Genomic DNA, 11248 nt, shown 5'->3' with positions numbered 1-11248 from the left:
TTTGTTTGTTTATTTATTTATTTATTTATTTATTTTTTGTTTATTTGTTTATTTTTATAACTCATCATCTTGACCCCAAAGATTAGGGCCTATGGTAGTCAGCTGGGCACCTCAGGGGTGGTGTTTCCTGTAATGCAAGTCAAGTACCTGTGGACGACCACATGAGGCTCAGCAGGGAGGATGTGGAAGGTGAAGCTGCAACCGGTGACGGGGGACAGTTGACTGTTGGTGTTTACCGTAAACCAGCACATACTGGTCAGAACTTCAGGTCTGACCCTCATCATCTGCCGGATTTACCGTAAACCAACACATACTGATCAGAACTTCAGGTCTGACCCTCATCATCCGCCGGATTTACCGTAAACCAGCACATACTGATCAGAACTTCAGGTCTGACCCTCATCATCCGCCGGATTTACCGTAAACCAACACATACTGATCAGAACTTCAGGTCTGACCCTCATCATCCGCCGGATTTACCGTAAACCAGCACATACTGATCAGAACTTCAGGTCTGACCCTCATCATCCGCCGGATTTACCGTAAACCAGCACATACTGATCAGAACTTCAGGTCTGACCCTCATCATCCGCCGGAGCACAAACCAGGAGTCACCAGGACGCTGGACCACCGAGCTGACAACGCCCCCCCCGACACAGCGGCCGGGGAAGGGGAGAAACCCCACAGCGGCCCTGGGTAAGTGTGGTCACCCTAACTGGGCGTTTGTCAAAGCCAGGAAGACCCCAAACAGTGGACCAGCCGACTGAAGACAGGGGAAGGACCAGAGCTGTCTATACAGCTGCCTGTACAGAGATCTGTGGAAACAGCACTATGGGGAAATCAGGGGCAAACTTCTGCCTTGTCCCAAAGGTCAACCGGAGAGAGCCTACGCCGTTCTGGACGACCAACGCGACAGGTATCCGGCCAGGTCCGCCTTCTCCAATACGTTCGACATAGCCGATGACACCCCGCCTTACCCACTCGAGACTGCGGGTCGAAGAGCGAGGGTTTTCCTTGTGGAACCAGCAGACAAGGAGACCAGCCTAGTCCCCCCTACACTTACCTAGTGTGTGTAGGGAGGACTAGACTGGTCTCCTCGTCTGTTCTACCATTTACCTGATGACAGGGTGGCAATCCCCACACCAGCAGCCGCGAGGTACCGTTCTCACCTGGAGTCCCTGGCCACGAAGATTCGTGGACAATATCGTCGAGGATGAACACGCTGAAGTAGCTCCACCTTTACAACCGGATGAAGAGTGCCGGTACCTACTCCACTACGGGGTGTATATCATCCTCGAACACCTGGACAAATAAGGGTGGTGTTCAACTCCAGCACTCCAGCAAACCCATGGTGTGTCCCCAAATGACGTCCCCCTCACTAGCTGGAACATGAATAACAGCCTGCTTGGGGTATTGTTGCAGTTTGGGGAAGGGGCAGTTGGCCTTGACGACTGACGTATAGCAGATTGTCCATTGCTTTGTGGTACGTTAGGACCACCGGAACCTTCCGCACGTCTCCAGCGATGGTCCTGAGGAGGACGTTGTTGTGTACAGGACGCAGGCTCAGATCGTTGCTAATAGCCCATCACCATCTGTGGCTACATAAGCACAGCTGCCACGAGGGAGAGAAAATATGGAGCGAAGGCAAGGCAGTTCACCGAGAGGACGTTTGGTGCCGACGGTGGTCTGGTGTCCCTCCCCACAGACAAGGAGGCCATAACTCTTCTCCCCAACACTCAAGACATGTTAGCCCCCCCCAACCTGTGGCGTCCAACAGGACAGCTGTTATGAGCACCTTTCCTCCAGAAGACCTGGCTAAGGGGCCGAAAGACCTGGATCTCAACATGAACCCCCCTCCCGTGCTCAGAAGTCTAGGAGTGAGCTGGGACATCTCAGAAGATATGTCCACCTCCCGAGTGTCAGCAGCAGAGGAGCCCTACACAAGGTCCCGCCTACCATCAACCGCTTGTTTGACCCACTGGGATCCGGGGTCCAGAATAATGAAATGTTAATTTAGAGATGATTTGTCACGCTTTGATTACTTGTCCTTCTCGTGTTGCCCTGTACTAATCGCTGTCTCAGCTCCCGTGCTCAGGATCTTCTCTCACCTCTACTCGCCAACCATCTCCCGTCATATTTTGCCATCCTTTCCCGCTTCCTTTTGTTGATAAATCCGTCTTATACATTTACCTTCTAGTCGGTGTCTGCACTCGGGTCCGCTCTGCACACCACGACGCAAAGAATCCCAGTGGCGGTTTATCACTCCTCCAAAGGACGAGCGGTTGAAATTAATGTGGAATGAAAGCAAACAGTTTGACTCAGTTCTGACTGAACGGAGACCAGCTCGGCTCTGGACTGAGAGCCAAGGCCGCAAAGCCCCGCCAGCCGGTAAATAAAGTGAATAATAAATATGCCAAAGGGAAAATTCAGAGGTCCACATCCAGACAACGCCTTGTTCAGTTTGAAGAGAAAGGCTGGTGAGTGAATTCATTAAATAAGGTGGGGTTTTTTTAAGAGAACATGGATTAAAGGTGGGGGAGCTGAAGTTTGTATTTCTCTGGATGAACATCAGCAAGTCCACGCTGGTTAGAGACCCCGGCTCTCCTCCTGCTGTGAGCTTCATCAATATTTAATGACAGGAGGCCATGAGACGCCCCCTGCACACACACACACACACACACACACACCACCACCACCTCCTCCTCCTCCTCCTCTTGCTCTGAATCGTGACTGGAATATCAAGCTGGACCTCTGGGGGATTTGATTTAGGATTTAGACTTGTGTGTGTGTGTGCGTGTGTTTTGTGCAGTATGGTAAAACAGCGTTACTATGAAACTACTTATCTGCAACATACTCGTTTGCGAAGCCAACTTGACATGTGCCTCACAGGACACCGTAGACTCGGGTTACCGGAAGTCTCGCGAGAGGTGGACAGACGAAGACGGGTGAATGAAGTTCGCACGGTTAATGGAAAAGCCGGTGGGATGAATATTAAAGTTAACAGTGTGCCAGCGGGCAAACACAACATGGCGTCAGAGTGGAGGTTCACACACCCACCCGCCGATGAAGAAATTGACACGTGCGGCGCTCCAGCACCCAGGACGGACCGGGATTCACCGAATTTACCCGGAAGCATGGCGGCGATTCCAGCAGCGTACAGAGCGGACGGTCGCGGCCCCAGGGGCGGATCTACAGGGGTGGCAGCTGCCACCTCTGGGACACAGTCTTGCCACCCCAGGAAAAAATCTCTAGATCCGCCACTGCACGGCCCCCTGCGGGAGGAACGCGAACAACGGAAACGCAGTGGTCTTTGTGGACCCCCCGGGGACAAGGGACGAGACGTGGACAGAAGACGAAGCCAGGACGCTGAAGACGTCCTGTGGTAAGTACGCGGAGTGCTCACTCCAAGTCCAACCCGATGTACGCCAGCTATCGCTTCCATGAGGAAATGCAGGGGGGACGGGGACATTTGAACACCTCGTAACCGAGCCAAAACGGCCGGGATTTCACTCCTACCTAGAACGACCACGGGCGGTCACAATGACCGCCGGTTTTTAAATTCTATATTCTGTCACGGTGAACACCCAACGCATTACATATGTTAGTATGTCTATTAAGAAACTGACTGGCACCGAAATGAACATTTTAACAACTTTTAAGACTATTTTTCCAAACAATTTAAAATGGCCGCTATACAGCACCGGTGAATACTGACACGCCCCGGCGGTGGTCATGGTGCGTCGGTAACCAGACATGTTGGACATAATCAGAAATCAAGGTTAGACTACTTCTCTGCGCTGGAGGGCGCTGGTGTGTTTCTAGGACAGAACAGTTAACTTCATGAAGGAAATGACGCGCAGTGGTGGGTGGGGGCTTGTAGGAAGGTGTGTGTATGTGTGTGTGTGTGTGTGTGCGCGCGCGCCCGCGCGGGGAGGGGTCATGGATTCGAAGTTTGTCAGAGATTTGTTCAGTTTGCGTTGTTTCTGCTCATTCTTCGGTCGCTGTGGTGACAGCAGTCTGAAGGTTACCGTGGTAACGAGAACCGCCTCCTCTCCAGTAACAGAACAGTGGTATCACCTACAGTCTGATCTGAAGGTTACCGTGGTAACGAGGACCTCCTCCTCTCCAGTAATAGAACAGTAGCATCACCTACAGTCTGATCTGAAGGTTACCGTGGTAACGAGGACCGCCTCCTCTCCAGTAACAGAACAGTGGTATCACCTACAGTCTGATCTGAAGGTTACCGTGGTAACGAGGACCTCCTCCTCTCCAGTAATAGAACAGTAGCATCACCTACAGTCTGATCTGAAGGTTACCGTGGTAACGAGGACCGCCTCCTCTCCAGTAACAGAACAGTAGCGTCACCTACAGTCTGATCTGAAGGTTACCGTGGTAACGAGGACCGCCTCCTCTCCAGTAACAGAACAGTAGCATCACCTACAGTCTGATCTGAAGGTTACCGTGGTAACGAGGACCGCCTCCTCTCCAGTAACAAAGTGTCAGAACTCCTCCGAGCGGTAACATGGCCCGTTATCGCTGGTGACGGTTTCTGCAACGCCGTGGCGAGCGAATGCTGATTCGAGCTTGGTGATGACTTCTGATGAAGTGCAGCTCTATGGTCTCTAATCCGTAATCCACTACGGCAATGTAGTCCTGAGTGTCCCACGTCAGCAGGTCCGTGCCTGCTACTTGCCGTGGTCTTTCGGGCACGGCGGGTGACAGCAGGGGCTCTTTGGGGTTTGCGCTGCGTCTCTCTTGGTATATGCGGCCTTGCACCCCTGCTGCCTCTATCTGCTCTCCCATTCCAGGCCAGAATAGCAGGTCCCGTGCTCGGTGCTTGCTTTCCTCCACACCCATGTGTCCGGTGTGTATACGCCGTATCATATTCTCTCTGAGGAATTATGGGGTTTTTTTCCTCCCTCGGAACGTTATGCCGTCCGTTTGGGGAACTTCGTCTCTGTGGCTCCAGTATTCCTGAATGCTGGGTGTGGATTTCTTCTTTTTATCAGGCCACCCAGCCTTCGTGGCTCTCTTCAGTGCAGCGAGCTGGGCATCTTGTGCCACTGCTTCTTTGATTGCCTGTAGTTTCCTGTCACTTACTGGAATGCTGACGGCGGTGGTGTGCAATTGTGCTTCCATGCCTTCCATCAGGCTGTCATCATGGTGTTTGATGGATTTTCGTGACGTCGCCACCGGTATTTCCTTTCCGGGGCAGTGGAGGATGTGGCTGTTATACCTTCGCAGCTGTAATATCATCCTTTGTAAATGTGGCGTCGCTGCTGCCAGTGGCTTCCTCAGTATCGCTTCCAGTGGTTTGTGGTCAGATTCTCTCTCTCCGACCGTACATGTACTCGTGGAAACGCTTGCAGCCGAAGAGTGCTGCAGACAGCTCTTTTTCTGTTTGAGCGGTATTTTCTCCTCTGCTATTCAGTGACTTGGATGCATAAAGCAATCGGTTTGTCATCCTGGAGCATGACAGCGCCGAGGCCCCATGTTGAGGCCTCTGCTTGGAGCCTCAGCTCTTTCTGTGGGTCAAAGTATGCAAGCACTGGGTGGTGTGTTATCAGTTGTTACATCTGTTTGAACGCTCTGTCGTGGTTTTCCTCCCATGTGAACTCACTGTCTTGTTTCGGCAGCTGTCGTAGTGGTGCATTTACCTCAGAGAGCCGTGGTGTGAATCTGGCCAGATAGTTGATCATCCCGAGTACTGTTTCCAGCTCAGCCTTGCTCTGAGGTGGTTGCATCGCTTGAACTGCCTTCACTTTTAGTGGGTCTGGCTTGATGCCTTCATATGAGAGCTTGTGTCCAAAATAGCTGACCTCTGTCACACAAATACGACATGTGTCGGGGTTCAGCCTCATCCCTCTCTCTCTCTCTCTCGTGTGCTCGAGCATGACTCTGAGGTTACCATCGTGTTCTTTTTTGGTTTTTCCAAAAACCAGGATGTCATCAACTATGGCAGCTACACCATCAAGTCCTTTGTACGTCTCATCCACATGTCTCCGGAACTTATCTTGGGCTGAGCTAATCCCGAAGGGCAACCGGAGAAACTTGTATCTGCCGAATGCTGTGTTGAACGGTGTCAGTGGTGATGACTCGGTGCTCAGTTTTATGGCCCGATAGCCTGATCTAGCGTCCGGAACACTGACATATCGGGCTCGGCCCAGTTTTGTGGTGACGTCCTCTAGTGTGGGTAGAGGGTAGTGTGGTCTTTGGGTTGCCTTGTTGAGGTCTCTGGGGTCTAGGCATATTCTTAGCTTGCCTGTTTTGAGGCTTTTCAACAACCATCAAAGCATCTACCCATTCTGTGGCTTCTGTTACCTTGCAGATGTGGTTTTCCTCCATCTTGTTAAGCTCTTGCTTTAGCCGGCTCCGTAGTGTGATGGGGATCCTGCGTGGTGGATATACGACAGGTGTTGCATCTGGGAGGTAACACCCTTCTGGGAACTCTCCTATGCCCTGGAAAACATCTGCGTACTCCTTGAGTATGCTCTGTGACTGTGGGTCGTTGTCTGGTGATTTGTCGTTTCCTTCAGTCACTGCCAGTACTTGCTTGATCAAGTTCATGTCTAAACAAGGTCTCAGTCCTAAGATGGGCGGGGCTTTAGTGTCGACACTGTAGAACTCGAGCATCATCGTTCTGTCCTTGTGCTGACATTTCAACTGACAGGTGCCTCTCACTCAGCCCTTCATCTCCATAAGTGGTGAGCTTACGTTAGGCTGGCTGGTTTTATGGCGGTGTTATCGAACAGTGTGTCAAACATGTTTTGTGGAGGGCATTGATTTGTGCTCCAGTGTCTATTTTGAATTTCACTTTCTGATCTGATGTGCCAACTTTAACTTCAGCATAAGCCTGTTCATTGCTTTTGTCCGTGTTTTCAGTTGTGAGGCCGTCGATGTACAGTTCCTCCTGCTCCTCTGCGTCGTCCTCTCTGATGGTGTGCACACTTCTCTTGTGAGGTTTTGTCTGTGCTGGGAATTTTGTTTTGCATGCTTCTGCGAAATGATTTATTTTTTTGCATCGTTTCCCCTGGATGGGCTGTGTGAGCCTCTGTATCTGTTGCATTCCTGACTTGCTGCATTCAACTCCCTCGGTCTTTTTTAACGTTTATTTCCAGTTTTTCCCCTTATCCCACCCGATTAACCCAACGGCACGTGGCCGGAACTCTTGTGGAGTAACTCCCCTGGCTCACGTTTCCACAGGAAGGAGATAGTCGTAACACCACCTACCTCCAAACTCGTGACGGCTGCTCTCGCTACTTTACACGCTGAAGCCTCCTCGCATGGGTCGCATCACCTCCAGGCCGCGAAGGAGGCGTAGGGAGGACGCTTTCGGTTGCTTGGCTGCAGGCGCCCGGGTGGGCCAGAGGGGTCGCCGGAGAACGACGAGTCCCCCAACACTACACCGATCTACACCCACTATCCCTCGGGTAAGGGGGGCCTAATGAAGGCCTGACCCCGTGGACGCTCTGGCCGTGACCGGTTACGCCGAGTCTGGGATACGAACCTCCCGGCCACGTGACGAGCGGGCTGCAAGAGCGGCGGGTTAGTCCGCTCGGCCACCAGAGCGGCTGGTCTCGCAGTTTTGCTGCCATCTTGCCATTTTCTCTCTGGTCTTTTGTTTACTGCGTGCACGGTGTCATGGTTGCTGGGTTTTTTGCCGCCGACCATTTCTTTCAGCTGCATCTGTGCTAGCTCCTGGGAGCAGGCTATGTCTATAGCTTTATGCAGCGTCTGCTCTGCACCCTGGCTGAGCAGCTTCTGAGCTAGTGGCCAACACAGTTCGGCCTCTGACCCCTTCAGCACTGTTTGGGTAACCACAGTCTTTAAACTAGAACGACCAAGACGGCTGTTTCCAACGTTTATCACTTTGTGGGGGAAACATACAGATACAGACCTGCCGCTCCCCGAATTCTCCTAAAATGGAACATATTTGCACTTAAAATGAGTTTTAGATCAGTCGCACAAAAAGATAAGACCTACCTAAAACGACCATGGGCGGTCAGCATGACCGTCTCGTACTTTGTGCCGCCCCCTCCTCCTCCTCCTCCTCCTCACTAATGATCCATCTCCACCCATGGCTTTGGCATGCAGATGAAGAGATTCGACCTCAGAGAGCAACATTCACTCCTGCGCGACAGCACAACCTGAAGGACCTGGAGGGCGGGGGGGGGGGGGGAGAGAGAGGAGGAGAGAGAGAGAGAGAGAGAGAGCGGATAGGAGGTATAGCTGTGTTTTCTCTGTATGGGAGGAAGGATGGTGGCTGTGACGGAGGACGGATGGTGGATCTGTCCATCCTGGTATCTGAGACGTCACTGGTCTGATCCTGATGAAACTGCAGGAAATGACGCATCCTGACATGAAGCTCTGTTTAATAATAACTACGACCGGTGCAACATGGCGCCCCCTGCAGGACAAAAAAATAATTCTTGGTAATTTGCATAACGAACGGAATTTAATCCAAGAGAACAATTAACAGCAATTTATTGTATGTGAAGTAATGTTCACCCAGATGTCTACAACGCAGCTGGAGACACCAACAGGTTTCATTGATCTCCACAGCATTCTGTTACACACGCACACACACGCGCACACACACGGACACGCACGCACACATGCACGTGTTTGAAGCTCCAGCCTTCATAATTTCGTGGTTCATATGGGCTTGCGGTTCGAGAATGACAGCAGAGAGACCAGCAGCTCATCAAAATTCATGAAATGTTCTTGGAAGAGGGGAGGGGGAGGGGTATAAATACCCCCCCTCCCCCGTTTGCCCCAGCCAACCCCCCCCGTCAATCAACCAACTAGAACCCTTAACTATGGTTAGCGTTTGTTTGCTCGGCCCAACGTGGTGAGAGCAGGTTTCTGACTGGCAGCGTCAGGTTTGGACCTCGCCTCAATCTCATGGCGTGACGTCATGATAATAATTATGCTAATGACGGCGGCACGGTGGCGCAGTGGTCAGCGCGGTCGCGTCACAGCAAGAAGGTCCGGGGTTCGAGCCCCGGGGTAGTCCAGCCTTGGGGGTCGTCCCGGGTCGTCCTCTTGTATGTTCTCCGCGTGACCGCTGCACTTCTTCGTTGCGTTGTGTAGGAACGACAGGACACCTTCTCTCACGCATGGGATCTGTATTCTGTCGCATATAAACAAGACAGGACACCTTCTCTCACGCATGGGATCTGTATTCTGTCGCATATAAACAAGACAGGACACCTTCTCTCACGCATGGGATCTGTATTCTGTCGCATATAAACAAGACAGGACAGGTTTCAGGAAACGTCAGATCAGCTCCTGCTGCAGCCTACGCAAGACTCGGGACCCACATTAGACATGAGACAACATTAGGAATGGATCAAATAAATTACAGGGGCAGACAAAAATGAACACATACCTCTTTCTACATGTCCAGAGCGGGAAAGAGGCAGAGGTCAGGGGGGACATACGTTTTATAGCTACTAACAGGAAATGAGGTCACAACAGGGAGGGGTTACTAACAGGAAATAGCGTAACAACAGGGAGGGGCTACTAACAGGAAATAGCGTCACAACAGGGAGGGGCTACTAACAGGAAATGGCGTTACAACAAGGAGGCTACTAACAGGAAATGGCGTCACAACAGGGAGGGGCTACTAACAGGAAATGTCGTCATAACGGGGAGGGGCTACTAACAGGAAATGGTGTCGCAACAGGGAGGGGCTACTAACAGGAAATGGCGTCACAACAGGGAGGGGCTACTAACAGGAAGTGGTGTCACAACAGGAAATGGCGTCACAAAGGGGAGGTGCTACTAACAGGAAATGGCATCACAACGGGGAGGGACTACTAGCAGGAAATGGTGTCACAACAGGGAGGGGCTACTAACAGGAAATGGTGTCACAACAGGGAGGGGCTACTAACAGGAAATGGTGTCACAACAGGGAGGGGCTACTAACAGGAAATGGGGTCAAAACAAGGAGGGGCTACTAACAGGAAATGGTGTCACAACGGGGAGGGCTACTAACCGGAAATAGCGTCACAACGGGGAGGGGCTACGAACAGGAAATGGTGTCACAACAAAGAGGGGCTACTAACAGGAAATGGCGTCACAACGGGGAGGGGCTACTAACAGGAAATGGTGTCACAACAGGGAGGGGCTACTAACAGGAAATGGTGTCACAACAGGGAGGGGCTACTAACAGGAAATGGTGTCACAACAAGGAGGGGCTACTAATAGGAAATGACGTCACGACGGGGAGGGGCTACTAACAGGAAATGGTGTCACAGCGAGGAGGGCTACTAACAGGAAATGGCGTCATAACGGGGAGGGGCTACTAACAGGAAATGGTGTCACAACAAGGAGGGGCTACTATAAGCGTTTCCTGATGATATAATAAAATAAAATAATAATGTTAGCAATGAAAATAATAATAATAATAATAATAATCATGTGGTGATACTTTGTGTAATTATACAACATTTTTTGGTTATGACGTTTTTAACCGTGCTACATCTGCGTGGGTTTCCTCCCACAGTCCAGAGACATGGAGGTCAGGTGACTCAGCCGGACTACATTGTCCCTAGGTGTGTGTGGGTCCTGTGTGATGGCCTGGCGGCCTGTCCAGGGTGTCTCCCCGCCTGCCGCCCAGGGACTGCTGGGATAGGAGGCTCCAGCCACCCTGAGAGCAGGATGAGCGGTTCGGATGATGGGTGGATGGAAATGTTCCAATGATAGGAGTTAAAAAGAAACACAGCATACACATCCACAATGCTCACCATGGTACGATCGCGAGCCGAGCCGAGCCGAGCCGAGCCGAGCCGAGCCGAGCCGGGGGGGGGATTGGTAGGTTGATGCTGACTGACAGCTCATCTCACCTCCTGCTGACCGAAGCGTTTGTATCCGGCGGTGCCTTTTTCAGATCATGCATGAATGAGGAAGAGAGAATATTTCCACAGCCCAGGAGCAAGGCTGGATTAGTACCCCCCAGGGGCCCCTGGGCACTGTACCTCACCCCACCACCCCCACCCCACATACACACCCACACACCACGCCCCAGCCATCGAACCCTACCTGAAACCCACGTCGCTTCGGGAGAGGTGGGGGAGATAACACGCTTTTACTTGAAGATTGTACATCCTATTGTTTCCTCGTGGCCCGGTAGCAAATGCTTGGCGGCCCGGTGCCGGTCCGCGGCCCGGTGGTTGGGGACCCCTGCTTTAAGAACTGGACGTTTTGGCCCTTCCTGTGGACGTTAGCGTCCCCGTTGGCCGCG

The sequence above is a fragment of the Lampris incognitus genome, chromosome 15, assembly GCF_029633865.1.
Source record: "Lampris incognitus isolate fLamInc1 chromosome 15, fLamInc1.hap2, whole genome shotgun sequence".
Classification (NCBI taxonomy): Eukaryota; Metazoa; Chordata; class Actinopteri; order Lampriformes; family Lampridae; genus Lampris; species Lampris incognitus.
This window is presented reverse-complemented; position numbering follows the sequence as displayed.